This window comes from Meles meles, chromosome 2 (assembly GCF_922984935.1).
Source record: "Meles meles chromosome 2, mMelMel3.1 paternal haplotype, whole genome shotgun sequence".
Taxonomy (NCBI): Eukaryota; Metazoa; Chordata; class Mammalia; order Carnivora; family Mustelidae; genus Meles; species Meles meles.
The window spans coordinates 151,847,746-151,865,885 of NC_060067.1; the positions used below are offsets into that span (position 1 = coordinate 151,847,746).

Below are 18,140 nucleotides of genomic sequence, written 5' to 3' on the forward strand. Positions count from 1 at the left end.
CGCATGCTATGTCCTTCAGCTTTTCATTTCCAGAAGTCCTGTGTGACTCAAGACAAAATCTAGCAATGTGAGCCTTAGATGTGCTTAATTTTTAGTCCAGTTTTATCTATTTTATTGCTGGGAGAGATTACCATCACATGCTGTCATTAGCTTGTCTTTTTTGTCTCGTTAGGCTTAGCTTTTAAAGACACAAGTTTTATTTTCCATTTTTCTCTAGCTTCACTGTTATTTTTTTTAAGATTTTATTTACTTATTTGAGGGAGAGAGAACATGTGAGGGAGAGAGAGCATGACAAGGGGGAGGGGCAAAAAGAGAGGGAGACGTGGGCTCCCCACAAAGCAGGATCCCAGGATCATGACCTGAGCTGAGAGCAAACGCTTAACTGACTGAGCCACCCAGGTGCCCTACTTCACTGTTATTTAAACAGGAATTAAGAAAAGGCTGAAATGGGGATGATACCCTGATTTCATACTGAATAGCATTCCTGATTTTATTTTTAAAATGCACAGTCCCCCAACCTGATTAGGAAATTATGTCACTCCCTTTGGTCATTTGATCAATTTTTTTGAACACCTTCTTTGTTCTAGACACAATTTGAGTGTTTGGGGACAAGGAACTGTCTAGGATACTGGCAGTATCCCCAAATAACTTACAGTGTACTCGGTGGCCAAACAGTAACTTAACAAATAACCATATGATACCATGTGATGTGAGACAATTTGCTGTGTAGATCATTCCATGGAATGAGGAAGAGGAAGAGACCATCTGTGCAGGAGTAGGAATCAAGGGTGAAGGAGGAAACTGTTATGGAAGTGGTGAGGTTTATGTAGATTCTCCAAGGACGAGTAGGAGCAAACTGGGTGGACAAAACAAGAGAATTGGAACAGTACATGCGAAGGTTCAGACAATGGAAGGTCTTCTTTATCATGCTAAGAAATTTGTAAAAAATGGAAAACCATTGATATTGATGTATGTTAAGCAAAGGATGACAGAACCATATGTATATTTTTAAATTTCCGTTAAAAAGTTTTCTTGGGGTCCCTGACTGGTTTAGTCAGTTAAGTGCTGACTATTGATTTCAGCTCAGGTCATGATCTCAGGGTCGTGGGATTGATCCCTATGTTGGGTCCATGTTCATGGAAGGGTCTGCTTGAGATCCTCTCCATCTCCCTCTCCTTTTGCTCCCCCACACCCTCCCACTCATGCACTGCCATGCAGGCTCTCTTTCTCTCCCAAATAAATAAATAAATCTTTAAAAAAATAAAGTTTCTTAGGACACCTGGTTGGCTAAGTCAATAGAGCAGGAGACCCCTGATCTCAGGGTCAAGTTTGAGCCCCACATTGGGCATAGAGCTTACTTTTAAAAAATAAAAATTTTAAAAAATAATAATAAAATTTTTTCAAGTTTTCACCTTGCAAAGAAAGAGAGGAGTCAACTTGTTCTCCTCAGCTTTTGCTGTGGTAGGGAGTGTCCACCTGAAGATTTCATCCATTAGTCAGCTTTCCTGTGGTTTGAAGCTCAAGTTACCACTGACCTTGATGGGAAGAAAAGTTTCTTCAATTTAGAGACTGAAAGAACCAGCTATAATCTGGGAGAAGATGTAGGAACAGGACAAATGATTAGTTTGGCAAAAAAATTAAGTAAATAAAATAATAATAATAATGAAATGTGACAAGACCAAGTGTTGGCAGGAATGGAAAGCAAGAGAAACTCTTCTTACACCATTGTGGGTCTGGGAATTAGTATATTATTGCAGCAAACAATTTAATTTGATTAAATAAATGTGAACATGAATGTATTTTATGACCCAGAAACTATTCTATTCACAAGATAGAATATGATTCAATAGCAAAAAGTTAAATTGACACTCCATGCATCCATGGGCATGAATTTCACAAACAGAATATTGAGGAAAATAATCAGTCATCGACCGTATATGTATTAGATTAGTCGGGATTCTCCAGAGAAACAGGACCAGTGTACATACTGGTTTACTGTAGGGCATTGGCTCACATGATTATGGAGGCTGGGAAATCCCACAATCCACTCTCTTCAAGCTGGAGACCCAGGGGAGCCTGTGACATCTTTCCACTCTGACTCCAAAAGGCCTCAGAACCAGGCTGCTGATGGTACAAATCCCAGTCATAGGGCAGGAGAAGACTAATGTTCCCACTCACACAGGTAGGCTAGAAGGGAAAAGGGGCAAATTCTTCCTTCCTCAACCTTGTTGCTCAGTTCAGGCCCCCAGAGGATTGGATGTTTCCCATGGAAGGGGGGCAATCTGCTTTACGGATTCAGATGCCAGTCTGACCTGGAAACAGCCTCAGACACACCCAGAAACAATACTTTATCAGGCATCCCACGGTTAACACAAAATTAACCATAACAATGTACAAGATGACTCTTATGTAAAACTATGTATCACTTATTTAAAAATGTAACAAAATATTAGGCATGAATAATATGTTTAGAGAGTCAAATATATGTCTGTAAAACTAAGAAGAAAAGCAAGTGAATGATTAGTCAGGATGGGGGCTGCCTCTCAGAGCGTGGAAGGGACATCATCAGGAAGGGCCACATGAGGAGTTCACAATGTCTGAGGTTGGTAGTAATAGGAAATTAGCATGATTTGCTTTATTCTTCCTTTCAACATGGGTTTTATGAACAGTAATGGTCACCATAACAAAACAAATGAAAACAAGTAGTTAATCGGTGTTCTCGTCTCCTGCCTTTCTCAGGATGCACTATTCCCCTCTCTCTAGCCTCCAGTTTCTTTCTGGTTTGGAGCTGTTGCAGCTGCAGGTCCTTACTCTTCAGAATAGCAGGTGCATGGATTCTGCACTGGCTGGCTTAGGCTAGCTGGAAGCCACCACCAGACCCTGAAGTGTCCGGGGATTTGACACAACAGCAGCTTATTACTTCCTCACCATTGTTCGGGTCTGTAGGTCATCTTTACTGGCAGCCATTCAGGCACTCAGGCTGATGGAAACTCTTGCTTCCTGACACTCGATCACACTGGACAGCACCATCACTGTTCAGTCCAAAGGCAGATGTAGAGAACATGGGGAGGAGCTTTTATGGGCCAGCTGTGGAAGGGAGCCATGTTGCTTTCGCTCATATGCCACTAGAGAGAACTTTGTCACATGACCACACAGGGGGCTTAAGACATGCCAAAAAAGAAAAAAGACTAGATTTTGCTGCCAAAATACCTCAACCTGAACCTGAAACCAACATATGCTGTTGTGTTGACTTGATGTCACTTTTAATCCTCTTTGAATACCCTCTCTTTCTCCTTGTCAGAATAGATAGTTCATCTGCTCAGAAATAAATTGCTGGTGAACAGAAGAAATGATGTGGAATTTCTGATACTGTTAATCCTGGTCATTGTGACTCTGAGTGAAAGAAGGTTACTTACCCATGTATTCATGTAGGAGTTCTTGTTTCTGTTTCACCTTCTCATTGAGGACATGGCTACTGGGATCCCAGCTTTACGGGTGAGGGATTTCTATTAGACCCATCACCTTAGCTGGGCCCTGAGCATTGCCCCAGCTCCCCACACCCATGTGTTCATGAAAACCAAATCTCAGTGTGATCTTGTTAAGCAAATTTGGAGTTATTGTGTGATTGTTCTTCTACCTTCTCTACCTTCACTTAAATTTCAGCTGGAAGCTCCCGTCCAGCTAGGGTATCGATGCTATGAGATTTTGCCTCCCATTCCAACCAGGATTTTCCCTTTTTTTCCATAAGAGAGTCCATCTGGATGACTTGGCCACCATCTTCCTGGAAAGGAGACTCTTCAGTGTCTGTAATGAGTGGCCCGGACCTACCCATGGGTTTTCCAGAACAAGGATGGCAGAGCATCTCATTGTTCTTCAACTAGATGCATTTCTGCAGCCACTGTTCTGTGGACAATGACAAGTTCTGAGCATTGAGTGCTTCCCAGAGTATGCTAGGCACATGGTAGAGCTCATGAAAGATTTTTTGAATAAATGCCTACACAGCAGAGCATGTTATGGAAGAGATAGTCATGATGTTCTCCATTAATATATGGGTTTACAGACTATAAGGGCAATCTATGATATATGCAGAAATAAGATTGGTAAGTGATGTCCTTCGCCTTATGCGAGACAGCTTTCTTTTCCTTGGAAAATGCTCAGAGCTTCTGTTTTTCTTCCACTAGATGCAAACTCAAATAACTGATTAAGAGAAATAAATGAACACACTATTACCACTTTGTGTGATTGTGTGTCCTATCTAAACCATTGGAAGGCAATGAAAAGCACATAAACTTCTTCTCAACTTCTGTCCTTCTTCAGATCATTTTCTAATCCAATCATTTTCAGTCAATCATTCTTATATTTTTTCCTTTTCCAAGGAAATTCTTGGCACCTGATTTCCTTACCCATTGGCAAAGTTTCAGCTGTGGTTCACATCCCAATGATCCCATAGCTCATGTGGCATCTCCCCCTTCACCCTGTGGTTCCCCAGCAAGAATGATTTTGATGGCACAACCCAAAATAAAACAACTCCCCCCAAAAATTTTTGTGGTCTTTATCATCATTCATATTTATTCCTGCAGAATTCGTTAATAGTTACAGAATTTCTGAGCATTTACTATGTCTTAGATAAGGTGCTTAACACTTGAAATGCAGTATTTCATTTAATTCTCTCACTAAACTCTCATGTGGTGGCCCAGATACGTTGCCATTTTATAGGAGAGATAAACAAGTCTTAATTTGGCTCCAATTTGCCCAAGGTTACTCTGATGGTGTCTTAGTTTACTTGGGCATCGATAGCAAAATACTAGAGACTGGGGTGACTCAAAATAACACGAATTTCTTCCTCATAGTTCTAGAGACAGGAAAGTCCAAAATCAAGGTGACTGCCAATAGCTCTGGTGAAGGCCCTCTTCCTGGCTCATAGATGGCCTCCTTCTCAAGGTGTGGCATCCTTCTTCCAGGCCCTTTCCTTGGTGAATGGGAGGATAGAAGGCAAAGTCTCTAGTGTGTCTTCTTTTAGGGGCACTAACCACATCATGAGGCCCCACTCCCATGACCTAACCTAATTATCTCCCTAAGATTATCTCCAAATTATCCCTAATTATCTCCTAAAGGCCCCATCTTCAAATGTCATCACACTGGGGGTAAGAGCTTCAACATATGCATTTGGTGGGGGACACAAGCAGTCAGTCCCTTGCAGATGGTGAGGGATAGAACAGTCTTCAGTCATCTTGGGCCTCTCTCTATATCTCAAACACATTTAACTCACCATGCCACAAAACGCTTTGTGACCCCTGCCTAGATCATTCTGCCTCCAGATCCTGACATGCCTCCATCTTCTGTCATTATTCAGTTCCAATATGACGTCCTTCAAATTCACTCTTTACCCCTAATCTAAAGTACATCCCTCCACCTCCTGACCCATCACTCCATCAAGTTCTCCTATTCATTTCTTCATAGCATGTGTCATTATCTTATTAATATATTGAGTGACCTGCATGCTGTCTGCCTCCTCTCTAGAATGTAAGCTTCATGAGAACCCTAACTAGATCTCTTGTTTGCATTCATATCTCTACAAACTCAAGAATGTTTGACACACGGTTAATGGATTATGTCTGAATTGGTGTCTGCCCAAGGTCATTCCTCTCCAGCTCCAAACTCTGTTGATGAAGGCAGTGCCTCCCTTGAAGCTGAAGGGAACAAGAGGGTCAGAGGGGCACACCTAGAACCACCATATTCCTTGTCTTCTGATATATCTACTGACAGCTGAAGATCTCTGCAGGAAAAATCAACAGCGGGTATGGGTCATGTAATTCAGGCAATAGAAATACTTGTGTCTCTGAACACTCACCCAGGGGTACATTAATTCCTTCCTTTAATCCCTGCTACAGAACAAATATATCTCCCCAAAAATCATTTTGAAGTCTTAATCCCCATTTGATGGCATTTGGAGACGGGTCTTTGGAAAGAATTAGATATCCATATATAGATTTCCAATACGGGATTAGTATTTCTATATGAAGAGGAATAGATGAGAGCCTACTCTTTCCCCACCATATGAGGACACAGTAAGTAGGTGGCCATTTGCAAACCGGGAAGATGGTCCTCACCAGAACCCAAGCATACCATTACCCAGATCTCACCCTGACCAACCTCCAGAACTGGGAGAAACAAATGCTCATTGAGTAAGTCTCTCAGTCTATGCCATTTTGTTATAGCAACAGGAGCTGACCAAGAAAATCTCCAGCTCACTCCATCTTATGTCAGGCACTCTCAGAGTCTCAGGAAACTTCCTTCCCACTACCACTTGCTAAATAACTTGGATCCAGCTGGTATCTTCTCTGTGGCTCCTTTCTTGGTAACACAACTTGTCCCCTCATGGCCCTAACACTACCTTCCTTGAGGTTGCACCTGAAATGAGTCTCTACTTGCCTTGCGGTTGGGTCACTCCAGCTTCCAGCTTTTACATCTACCAATGCTGCCTGGCCAGAACCGCCTTCCCAGTCCAGTGCAGGCCAACAGAGGGGCACAGCCTCAAGCTGCAGGTGGTTTCACAGTCCCTGCAATGCAGACCAACCTGCCCTTCCACTCCCAGTCCAAGAAGTATCTGGAGATGGAATGTTCTGAGATGGAAAGCATTCCTCCTTTTATCATGAAGAGCTAAGAGTCCCCTGCCTTTTGTTCCCTTTTCTCTCTGGGCAGGAACTCTTTCATCCCACCCAGATTTCCCTTGCTAGCTATGCAAATTCATCTTTCCTATTCCTCACTGAAAATGTCAATACACCAGTAAGACCCTCATGGGTTTTTTTGTTGTTGTTTTTTTGTCTTTTGTTATTGTATTTCCCATACTCTGGTTTTCAACCATGCTTTCCATGTCCCCAGTATTTTTCCCAGTATAAAGTAGAATACTTTATAACCTGTATTCACTAATTTGACCAAAAAAAAAAAAAAAAAATGGCAAACGCCTATTATTTGCGATGCACTGTCCTAGGAGCTTATTGTTGTATTAGTGACTGGCTAACCCAACACATTAGAATATTAAACATTTTGCAAAGCTCTGTAGTAATATAAACATGAATGTCTCCTTATTGGCATTCTTAGGTGCTCTATTTTTCAGAGACCTGCTCTGTTTAGCTTTTTTTTTTTTAATTAACTTAATTCTTTATTATTTAGGGGATGCTGAGTCAGTCTTCTAAATGCCAAGTAAGACGATCTGAATTTAGGGAGAAAAAAAACAACTAAAAAAAAAAAAGACCAGGTCAGTGACGTAAAACCCAACATGCCCAAGGGCCACTGTTCTTCAGTGTGGGACAGGGTTCAGAATCAAAATGAAGGGTGTTCCGAAATTAACCTGGGACTGCTTTCCTCATTGATAGCTTCAAAAAAATAGTGTACCTGGAAAATCAGAATCAAACTATTGAATTTATTAGGGCATCAAGTTTATACCCAGCTGAAAATTTTATCAGGATATAAACTTTAACTTACGCATCAGGGAAATGTCTTTGACAGTAGATGTGTCTGTTCCCTACCCTTACACAGCCCAGAAGATAACGCTTAGTGATGTGATCACCAGAAGGTCTCCAAATCTGATCCACAAATAACAGGTTCCCTCCCAAGATGAGAACTTGGTGATTCAATTACTTCAGGAATATTTATCAGGAGGTTAATATATTGTAGACATTGAAGTGGGTGCTGGTACTACCAATGGGAACACAAGTCTTTTTTTGAAGGGTGGTATCCACACGAATATTGAGGCAAAATCTCCAGTGTGTGAGTGTAGAGTGGCCAGGAGTGCAAATTTTAAGCTACGTTCGTCCTCTCCTTAAACAAACATTTATTAAGGGCCCCCGTGTGCCAGCCTTGGGCTAGATGTCGGTGACACAATGGCGGCAGACACTGTCCCTGACTCCGTATGTCTATCAGAGGATTCAGAAGACATAATAAGCAATAACAATAATGTGCTATGATAGGGAAGCTCAGCACCATGGAAACGAGGAATAGGGCAATCCTGGTGCAGGAGTGGGGGAGAGCAGTCAGGATTGTAATTCATGAATCAGAGACTAACCATACAGTCATCAGTGAAAGGCAGGGCAACCTGCACAGACTTGAGCTGGAGGGGGAACAAAATCAATTTTCTTTTATATCACCATCAGCATCCCCTCATTTCTATTTACTTATTCCTGAAAACAGTCCTTTTATAAGCTCCAAACATGGTGATTAAACAAAGGGGATTCTAGAAGGGCGGACAAAGCATTAAAGATGGTTTCATTTTATATAAATGCCAAATTTTCTGCCTCAGTAAGGTTGCAGCTGTGACAAGAATTAGGCGGCTTTCTAGGTCATATATTTTCTAAAGTACCATGCAAAGAAAATATTAATACATCAGGGAAAACGAAACAAATAGACACAATTATTTGAAAACCTTGCGAGTAGACAATTTTTATAATAAAATGAATAAGGCAGCATATTGAATAAGCAAAGAAAATTATATTGTTCATATAAAGTGAAGATGGATTCTCTAGTTAAATATGAGCATACAAGGATTGGTCCTAAATTTAGTCTCCTGTTCTGCACAGGATTCTGAATAGAAATTGGATTAATTGACATTTAATTAGCCTAACATCATTTTCTATGTAATAATCTTTTAGGCATTTTTGGCAATTAGATATTAGATTCTTATGGATAACTTTTTTTTTTTTTTTTTAGTTAACTGCATTTAGCTCTGTATGTGGGGTGTATGAACTAGGAGACTGATCACAGAGGTATGGCCCAAGTGTGAATTTTAGCCAATGATGAAATGATCTGATTCATTTAAGAATTAATTAGCATGGGCTGAATAATGTTTAGTCATAAACTAGACACAGATCAGTAATTAACACCAGGTTGGTAATTAGCAGTGCTTCCTGGTTATAAACAGCACCTCTGTATTCTGTTCTGTTTTCTTTCATCCTGTGTTTGGACTTTAGTCACAGAGGGATTGATGTTTACTGCAAAGAGCCTGGAGTCAGAAGATCTATATTCTGGTCTCCAGGCTGCTAGAAGTTAACTGTTTGACCTTTATAAAAATAAGTTCTACACTTCTCTTTAGCTTGCACATCTGCAAAATGAAGATATGTTAAAAAGAAGAGTTGTGAAAAGAACAAAACAAGGTCATGAATAGAAAAGTGTCCTGAAAAAAATGTTAATTGACAATATGCAAAATATTCAAATAGCTTATGTATAAATACAATCATGTATCACAATGATAATTAATGTTAACTAAATAATCACATAAGGGATATCAAAAGTAACCTATATATAATAATATATAACCTAAATATATAATATATATAACCTATATATAATATATAACCTAAATATAATTTTCACTCCTAAACCAATAAGTCAGTAAGATGACATAGGTGTGTGTGTGTTGTATGTTTTAGGTGATGAGACACTTGCTAGGTATTATAAAGTATTCATCTATAACAGAATTATATATGTCATACATACATATGGGTTTTCAAAATTCAGAACTGTGCAAAGGAGGCAATAACCACTAATTTATCTGGATATCTAGTATGTGTTGCATCACTTCTCCAAATAAAAAAATCAATAAAGAAGGCTGATAAATGGGCTCCTCTCGGGAGGGCTGAAGACAGAGACAGATGAAGATGCTTTGTTTCTGAAACCTCTAGCCTGGAATAAATTACACAGTCATGAGCCAAAGTCATCTGCAATTAATTCCAGTTGTAAGTTTCAGTCAAGAGAGGTGCTGGGAGCCTGATACAGCATCACATTATTGGTTTGCATATTTTTACCATGTGTATATGATTTTAATAATGAAGTTTTGTATCTAAAACCTTGTAGAAATTCTGTAAGTTTTTTTAGATTTTTGTCTCGAGAGGACAGACATACATTCATTTTGAAATTTAGCTTATTTTTTCTTATGTTCATTAAGAAGAAAACTTTATATATCATCACTATAGAGAAAAATACTTTTTCCCTATTTAATTCTAAGATTTGCTTTGTAAACCAGTAAGAGCCATAAATGTGTCTAAACCTATGGAGGATTAATCACATTATAATAATGCATATCCCTACCCTATGTTCATTTCTCAGACTATTTGGTGTGATAAAGCATGGAAACTAACTTACTGCATTTGTGGTATCTTTTCAGAGGTCAATTTCTAAGTTTTCAGCAAAAACATTTTGATAGGTCTTCCAGCCTGACAAGTGGCACAGACCTGTTTTCCCCTGTTTATCCTCCAAAGCACAACTATAAACCCTAGAAATAATGAAAATAAGCAAGAAATCTGAATGGTAGTAAGGAGAAGTCAAGCTGATTTGGAACCCCAAAACTGGAGGAACAACACGGTGGATGGGGGTCTTGCATCCTTCCCCAACCAAGAGAGGAAGGTCATCAAGACCTAGCATTTCCTGACCCCCAACTGGCCACAAAATGCACCCAGGTAAACTCATCCTTTTCCTGGGTTTAATGGGAGACCCTCTGCCAACATGAGTGATCCTGACACCACTAGCAGGGCAAAACAATCAGGAGACCCATCAACAAAAAAAGGCAAGGCAGAGTGCTCTCTCCACCGGCCCCCACAAGCCTGCACTGTTGAGATATACTGAGGCAGGGGCCAGAACAAATAAAAGGGACACACTTATCATAAGGGACTTAGTCTGGGAAGCCTCTTTTACCCCTTGGGCACCACAAACCTAATACTTCTGATATTCCTTCTCCTATTGGGCGCCAACAAGGTCAGCAGGTAGAACCAGTAGGAAGGATTCAGCCATAACAAATGACCAATCCCATTCTCCAGAGGGCACCAAGGTGGGTGGTTGGAACCAGCTATCAGAATGCAGTAACAAATAAGCAGCAACCTGAGAAGACTGATCTGAAAGCTCAAGAAATGTCTTCCATATTCAGGGACACCAGAGAAGACACGGAACACCAGTTGGGGGATCTCCACAGAGAGACACCAGAATCCTGGCCTGAGAAACCCCTTCTATACCCATAGGAAGAGACCTAAGGAAGCCCCAGAGGGACCATGGAAGCCAAACAAAACAAAACAAAACAAAACAAAACAAAACAAAACAAAACAAAAAAACAAAAGAACAATGCAAATGCACGCCCTTTGGAACCACAGCCCACAAAATTCACCCAAGACCTGAATGCTAACCCTAAACAGGGAAACAAACTTTCTACTAAAATAAAAGTTATAAGCAGAACCTATATCTCCTAGTGTATTAGACAAAACATTCAGAACACAAAATGGTTTGTTGTGTCAAGAGTCAAAAACACACACCTTGAATGAGAAAAGACAATCCACTTACTCCAATATAGGGATGAATTAGATGTTGGAATTCTCTGACACTACCACCAAGGATTTTAAAGCTTCCATCATAAGAATACTTCAACAATCCATTTTAAAATTTGTTGAGTTGGGGCACTTGGGTGGCTCAGTTGGTAAGCATCTGCCTTCAGCTCAGGTCATAATCTCAGGGTCCTGGGATGGAGCCCTGCATTGGGCCCCCTGCTCAGCAGAGAGTCTGCTTCTCCTTCTCCTTTTGCCCCTTCCCCTCCACTCATGCTTTATCTTTTGTTTTCTTTCTCAAATACAATCTTTAAAAAAATAAATAAAATAAAATAAAATTTGTTGAGATAAATGGGAAAACAAAACACCTCAGCAAAGAAATAATACTATTAAAATAATAAAATACAAATTACAGAATCAAAAAAATATAATAACTGAAAAAATTAAAGGTCACTAGATGAGCTCAGTCATAGAGTGGAGAAGACAGAAGATAAAATAAGTGAACTTGAGGACAGATCAGTAGAATCCCCCTCATCTGAACAACATGGAGAAAATACACTAAAGAAAAAAAAAAAAGAGTAGACCCTCAAGGATCAGTGGGGCAATCACAACAGATCCAACATGTGTATAATCAAGAAGTTTGAGGGAGGGGTTAGAGAGTGAGACTAAAAGAGTATTTGAAGAAGTAATGGCTAAAAACTTCCCGAATTTGGTGAAAGATATAAACCTATAGATCCAAGAAGTCAAGTGAACAAACTCCGAACATAATCCAAAGATACGCACACCAACACAAATCATAAGCTTTTAGAAATGAAGGACAAAGAAAAATCTTGAAAGCAAACAGAGAGAAAAGAATTGGAGAACACCATTCAAATAACAGATTTCTTACCTGAAATCACAAAGACCAGGAGAGATAGTAGAATCCACATTCTTCTCAGGCTCACATGGAACATTAACCAGGATAGATCACATTCTGGGCCACAAAAAACAAGTTAACAAATTTAAAAGAATAGAAATTATGGAATGTCTGCTGTCAGACTACAGTGGAATTAAATTAGAAGTCAGTAACAGAAAAATAACTGAAAAATTCCCAAATACCTGAAGATTAAACAATATACCTTTTTTTTAAAGATTTTATCTATTTATCTGACAGATGGAGATCACAAGTAGACAGAGAGGCAGGCAAAGAGAGAGGAGGAAGCAGGCTCCCCGCTGAGCAGAGACTTTAACCTCTTTTTTTTTTTTTTTTTTTTTTTTTTCAAAAAACCAGACACATAAAAGATATGTTTATTAATCCTTTAATGAAAAATTTGCACAGTCACCACAGATAAAGTCACTGCAGAATCTTTACTCCTTTTGTTGTCCAATCACCAACTTCCTTACAGCCAGTGTCAGCACTGGCTTTTGCAGACCCTCTTTCTCCATTCTGTTCTTATGCCCCTTTCACTATTTTCTTAAGGTCTTTTTCTTCTCATACAGGCCATGTCTTACAAGTCAATGTTTGGGTTAATTTTTCTTTGCATAATCCAAGAAATCATAAATTATACCAAAATCAGTTGCATCATCACCATCAAAATGGGTTCTGAATGAAATACAAAGATGACATCTTATGTGATCTTATATATTTTGGCAGGTTTTCTTTGAATTTCTGTTATAGGTACTGTTGCCTTTCCTGGCTGAAGAACATCAATGACCCTTTCTTTTGCTGAAGGAGTCAGTGGGTCATAATCTTCATGGTCTAGATAGTTAATGTATCACTCATGATGGCAGCTGAGCCAACAATACACTTTTATTTTTTTATTTTTTTTTTAAAGATTTGTTTATTTATTTGGGGGGGGGGGCAGAGGGAGAGAGAGAGGGAGGAAACTCAAGCAGACTCCATGCTGAAGGCAAAGCCCACTACAGGTCTTGATCTCATGACCTTGACATCAGACCTGAGCTGAAACCAGGATTTGGATGCTTAACTGACTGGACCATCCAGGTGCCTCATCAACACACCTCTTTTATTTTAATTTTTTAAAAGATTTTCTTTATTTATTTGACAGAGAGAGAGAGCATGAGAGCATGAGAGAACACAAACAGAGGGAGAAGGAGAAGAAGGCTTCCCACTGAGCAAGGAGCCTGATGTGGAACTCGACCCCAGGACCCTGGGATCATGACCTGAGCTGAAGGAAGATGTTTAATCCGCTGAGTCACCCAGGCAACCCTCATCAATACACTTTTAAAGAACACATTAGTCAAAGAAGAAATCTCAAGAGAAATTTAAAAATATTTCGAACTAAATTAAAATAAAACAAAATTTGTAGGATGCAGCAAAGCAGTGCTTGGAGGGAACAGAATGCATAGTGTTAGAAAAGAGAAAAGATCTAACACAAAAAGCTAAGTTTCTACCTTAGGAAACTAGAAATAGAAGAGAATATTAAGTCCAAAGCAAACAAACAAACAAAACAACACAATAAGAATTTGAGCAAAGATCAATTAAATTTAAAACAGGAAATCAATGGAGAAAGTCATTGAAACCAAAAGCCAATTCTTTGAAAAGATTAATAAAATTGACAAGCCTTTAGTCAAGCTAACTAAGAAAAAAAGAGAGAAAGAGAAAGAACACACTACTAATTACTAATCTCAGGAACAAAAGAGAAGATATCACCACAGCTTCTATGAAAATTAAAAGAATAATACAGACATACTATGAATAGTTCTATGCCCACAAATTTGGTAACATAGAAGAAATGGACCAATACTTTGAAAGACACAATCTGTCAAAACTCACACAAGAAGAAATAGGCTTGTATCTATTAAATTAATCTTACCAAGGGGTGCCTGGGTGGCTCAGTGGGTTAAGCCTCTGCCTTTGGTTCAGGTCATGATCTCAGGGTCATGGGATCCCGCTCCACATCCAGCTCTCTGTTTAGCAGGGAGCCTGGTTCCCCCTCTCTTTCTCTCTGCCTACTTGTGATCTCTCTCTCTCTCTCTCTCTCTCTCTCTCTCTCTCTCTGTGTGTCAAATAAGTAAATAAAATCTTTAAAAAATATAAATTTATCTTACCAAGAATTACTAATTTTGCTGGGGTGCCTGGGTGGCTCATTCAGTTAAACGTCCTACTCTTGATTTTGGCTCCAGTTGTGATCTCAGGGTTGTGAGATTGAGTCTTGTGTCAGGCTCTGTGTTGAGCACGGAGCCTGTTTAAGATTCTCTCTCACTGTTTCAGTCTCACTCTCTCTCTGACTCCCCATGCCACCCTACCCCACCCTACCCCACCCTACCCCACCCACCCCTGCTCACACACTCTCACTTTCTTAAAAAAAAAAAAGAAAAAGAAAGAAAGAAAGAAAATTAAAAAAAAAAAAAAAAGAATTACTAATCTTCCAAAACAAAAGCACCGCCCAGATGCATTCCCTGGTGAATTCTACCAAACATTTAAAGAAGAAATTTACACAAAATTCTTTGCAATCACTTTCAGAAGATAGACACAGAAGAAATACTTCCTACCTCCATTCTATGAAGCCACTATTACCTTAATACCAAGACCGAACAAAGACATTGCAAAAATATAGAACACTATGAACCCATATTTCTCATGAACATAGCTAAGTATATTCTCAACAAAACATTTGCAAATAGAATCCAGCAATGTAAAAAAAAAGAACTATACACCCGACCAAGTGGTATTTATCCCAGATTTGAAAGGATGCCCCAACATTAAAAAATCAACTATCCCATTAACCAACTAAAGAAGAAAAGTCACATGATATCAATAGATGCAAGTAAAGCATTTGACAAAATTCAACAAACATTCATGATGAAAATTGCAATAAACTAGCAACAGGGAGGAGTTCCTCAACTTATTAAAGAATATAAACAAAGACCCAAGTGAGGACAGCTCCTGCTGGGTCTGAATGTCACCAGCCCTCCCACCCCTCAAGACCATTGCTATTGACTAGCCCTCACTCCATGGTAATCATGTGCAACCAAAAGGCCCTGATAAAAAATGCCAGCATGTTGGAGGAGATGCAACAGGAGTGGGTAGAATGTACAACTCAGGCACTGCAGAAATATAACATAGAGAGGGACATTGTGGCCTATATGAAAAAGGAGTTTGACAAGGAATACAACCCCACCTGGGACTGCATCATGGTGAGAAACTTCAGTAGTTATGTGAAAAAATGAAACCAAACGCTTCATCTACTTCTATCTGGGCCAAGTGGCCGTTCTTCTGTTCAAGTCTGATTAAAACCATGAACTGTGTCACCCACCCAGTGATCCACCCAAAGACAAGGACTGCAGTCTAAATTTCAAATACTGAAATCTTCCATCTTGCTTAAGGGAACACCTTGATCTTTGAACATTTATTGTGTTGTTTTGTATGAGACGTTCTCTGTATGAATTTGTTGTGATGATAAAACAGCAAAATAGCTTACCTTTATATTTATTTTATTTTATTTTTCTAAAAGATTTTATTTTATTTATTTGACAGACAGAGATCACAAGTAGGCAGAGAAGCAGGCAGAGAGAGAGGAGGAAGCAGGCTCCCTGCTGAGCAGAGAGCCCAATGCAGAGCTCAATCCCAGGACCCTGGGATCATGACCTGAGCCAAAGGCAGAGGCTTTAACCCACTGAGCCACCCAGGTGCCCCTATTTTCTATTCCATACTTCTCTCCCTATGTTTATGCTACTCAAAATCCATTCCTTTTGAAAAATAATAAATCTGCTGGAAAGAAAAAGAATATATATATAGAACCCTATAGCTAACATCATACTTAGTGTTGAGAAATTTGAAGTTTGCCACTAAGATTATGTACAAGACAAGAATGTCCATTCTTAATGCTCTTTTTCAATATTGTACTAGAAGACCTTATTAATGCAAAATGCATAAAAAGGAAATAAAATAAATACCATGAAGGATTATGTATAATTGCCTTTTTTTCATACATGACATGATTGTCTCTTAGAAAGCCCAAAAGAACCACCAAAAATTCTGGAACTAATAGAGATTGTAGCAAGCTTGTAGAATATAAGGTTAATATATAGAAGTCAATTGCTTTCTAAGATACCAGCAATGTACAAGTGGCATTTAAAATTAAAAATACACTACCATTTACATTAGCCCCTCCAAAAATAAACACTTAAGTTTAAATCTAACAAAATATGTATAAACTCTATATAAGGAAAACTATGAAACTCTGTGATTAAAATCAAAGAACTAAATAAATGGAGAGATATTCCATATTCATGTACAGGAAGACCTAATATTATTAAAATGTCAGTTCTTTACAACTTGATCTGTAGATTTAGAGCAATCTCAATCAAAATCTCATCAGTTATTTTGTGGATATGACAAACTGATTCTAACACTTGATGAGCTGGATTTCATCAAAATAAACATTTCTGCTCTATAAAAGAGAGATCAAGAAAATGAGAAGAAAAACCACAGAATGGGAGAAAATATTTGCAAAAGATGCACTTGATGAAATATCCAAAATATGTGAAGAGCTCTTAAAACTCAACAATATAGGATACCAACAACCAATTAAAAAATGGACCAGGGACACCTGGGTGGCTCAGTCACTTATGAAATCAACTCGATTTCATCTCAGGTCATAATCTCAGAGTGGTGAGTTCAAGCCCTGCACTGGGCTCCACACTCATTGAGGAGTTGGAGCCTGCTTGAGATTCTCTCCCTTTCTCTTTGTCCCTCCTCCTGCTTGTGTGGACTCTGTCTCTAAAATAAATAAAGAAATCTTAAATAAATAAAATAAAAAATGGGCCAAAGACCTTAACAAACACCTCTCCAAAAAAGATAAATGGATGTAAAACAAACACTTGAAAAGATGTCAACATCATACGTCATTAAGGAATTGCAAATTAAAACAATAATAAAATACCACTGTACATGTATTTGATGACTAAGAATGAAAACTCTGACAACACTAAATGCTGTGGTGGATATGGAGCTATAGGAACACTCATTTATTGATAGTAGGAATGCAAAATGGTATAGCTACTTAAGAAGATAGTCTGGCAGTTTCTCATAAAACTAAAAATACCCTTACCACATGATATAACAATTTCACTCCTTGATATTTGCCCAAATGAATTAAAAACTTATATCCACACAGGGTCATCTGAGTGGCTTAGTTAGTTAGGAGTCCAACTCTTGGTTTCAGCTTGGGTCATAATCTCAGGGTCTTGAGATAGAGCCCTGAGTCAGGCTCCATGCTCAGCAGGGTATTTGCTTGAGATTCTCTTCCTCTCCATCTCCCTCTGCTCTTTCCTCTTCTGTGCCCCTCACTCTGCCCATCCCCACTTCCCTCTGTGTCTCTCTCAAATAAATAAATAAATAACATATCCATACACACACACAGAAAAACTACATACAAATGTTTATAATAGCTTTATTCATAATTGGCAAAACTTGGAAGCAACCAAGATGTCCTTCAGTGGGTGAATGGATAAAGAAACTATGGTACATCCAGACAATGGAATATTATTCAGTACTAAAAAGAAATCAGCTACCAAGCCATGAAAAGCTATGGAGGGACCTTAAATACATATTAATAAGTGACAGAAGCTAATCTGAAAAGACTACATCCTACATGATTCCAGCTACAAGGCAAAACTATGGAGGGTAAAAAGAAATCAGTAGTTGGCAGGAATAGGAGGAATAGCAAAGTAAATAGCAGTTTTATGGCAGTGAAAATACTTTGTATGGCATTATAATAATATTTATACATCATTACATATTTGTCCAAACCCATAGAATGTACAACACCAAGAGTAAACCATAAAATAAACTATGGTGTTTGGGTTATTATGATGTCTCAGTGTAGGTCTGTC

The 18,140-nt window shown here is 38.9% G+C and overlaps 1 pseudogene; it reads left to right on the top strand.

Moving 5' to 3' along the window:
- The first annotated feature begins 15,266 nt into the window (after positions 1–15,266).
- Positions 15,267–15,537, top strand: LOC123936916 (annotated as a pseudogene).
- Positions 15,538–18,140: the final 2,603 nt, after the last annotated feature.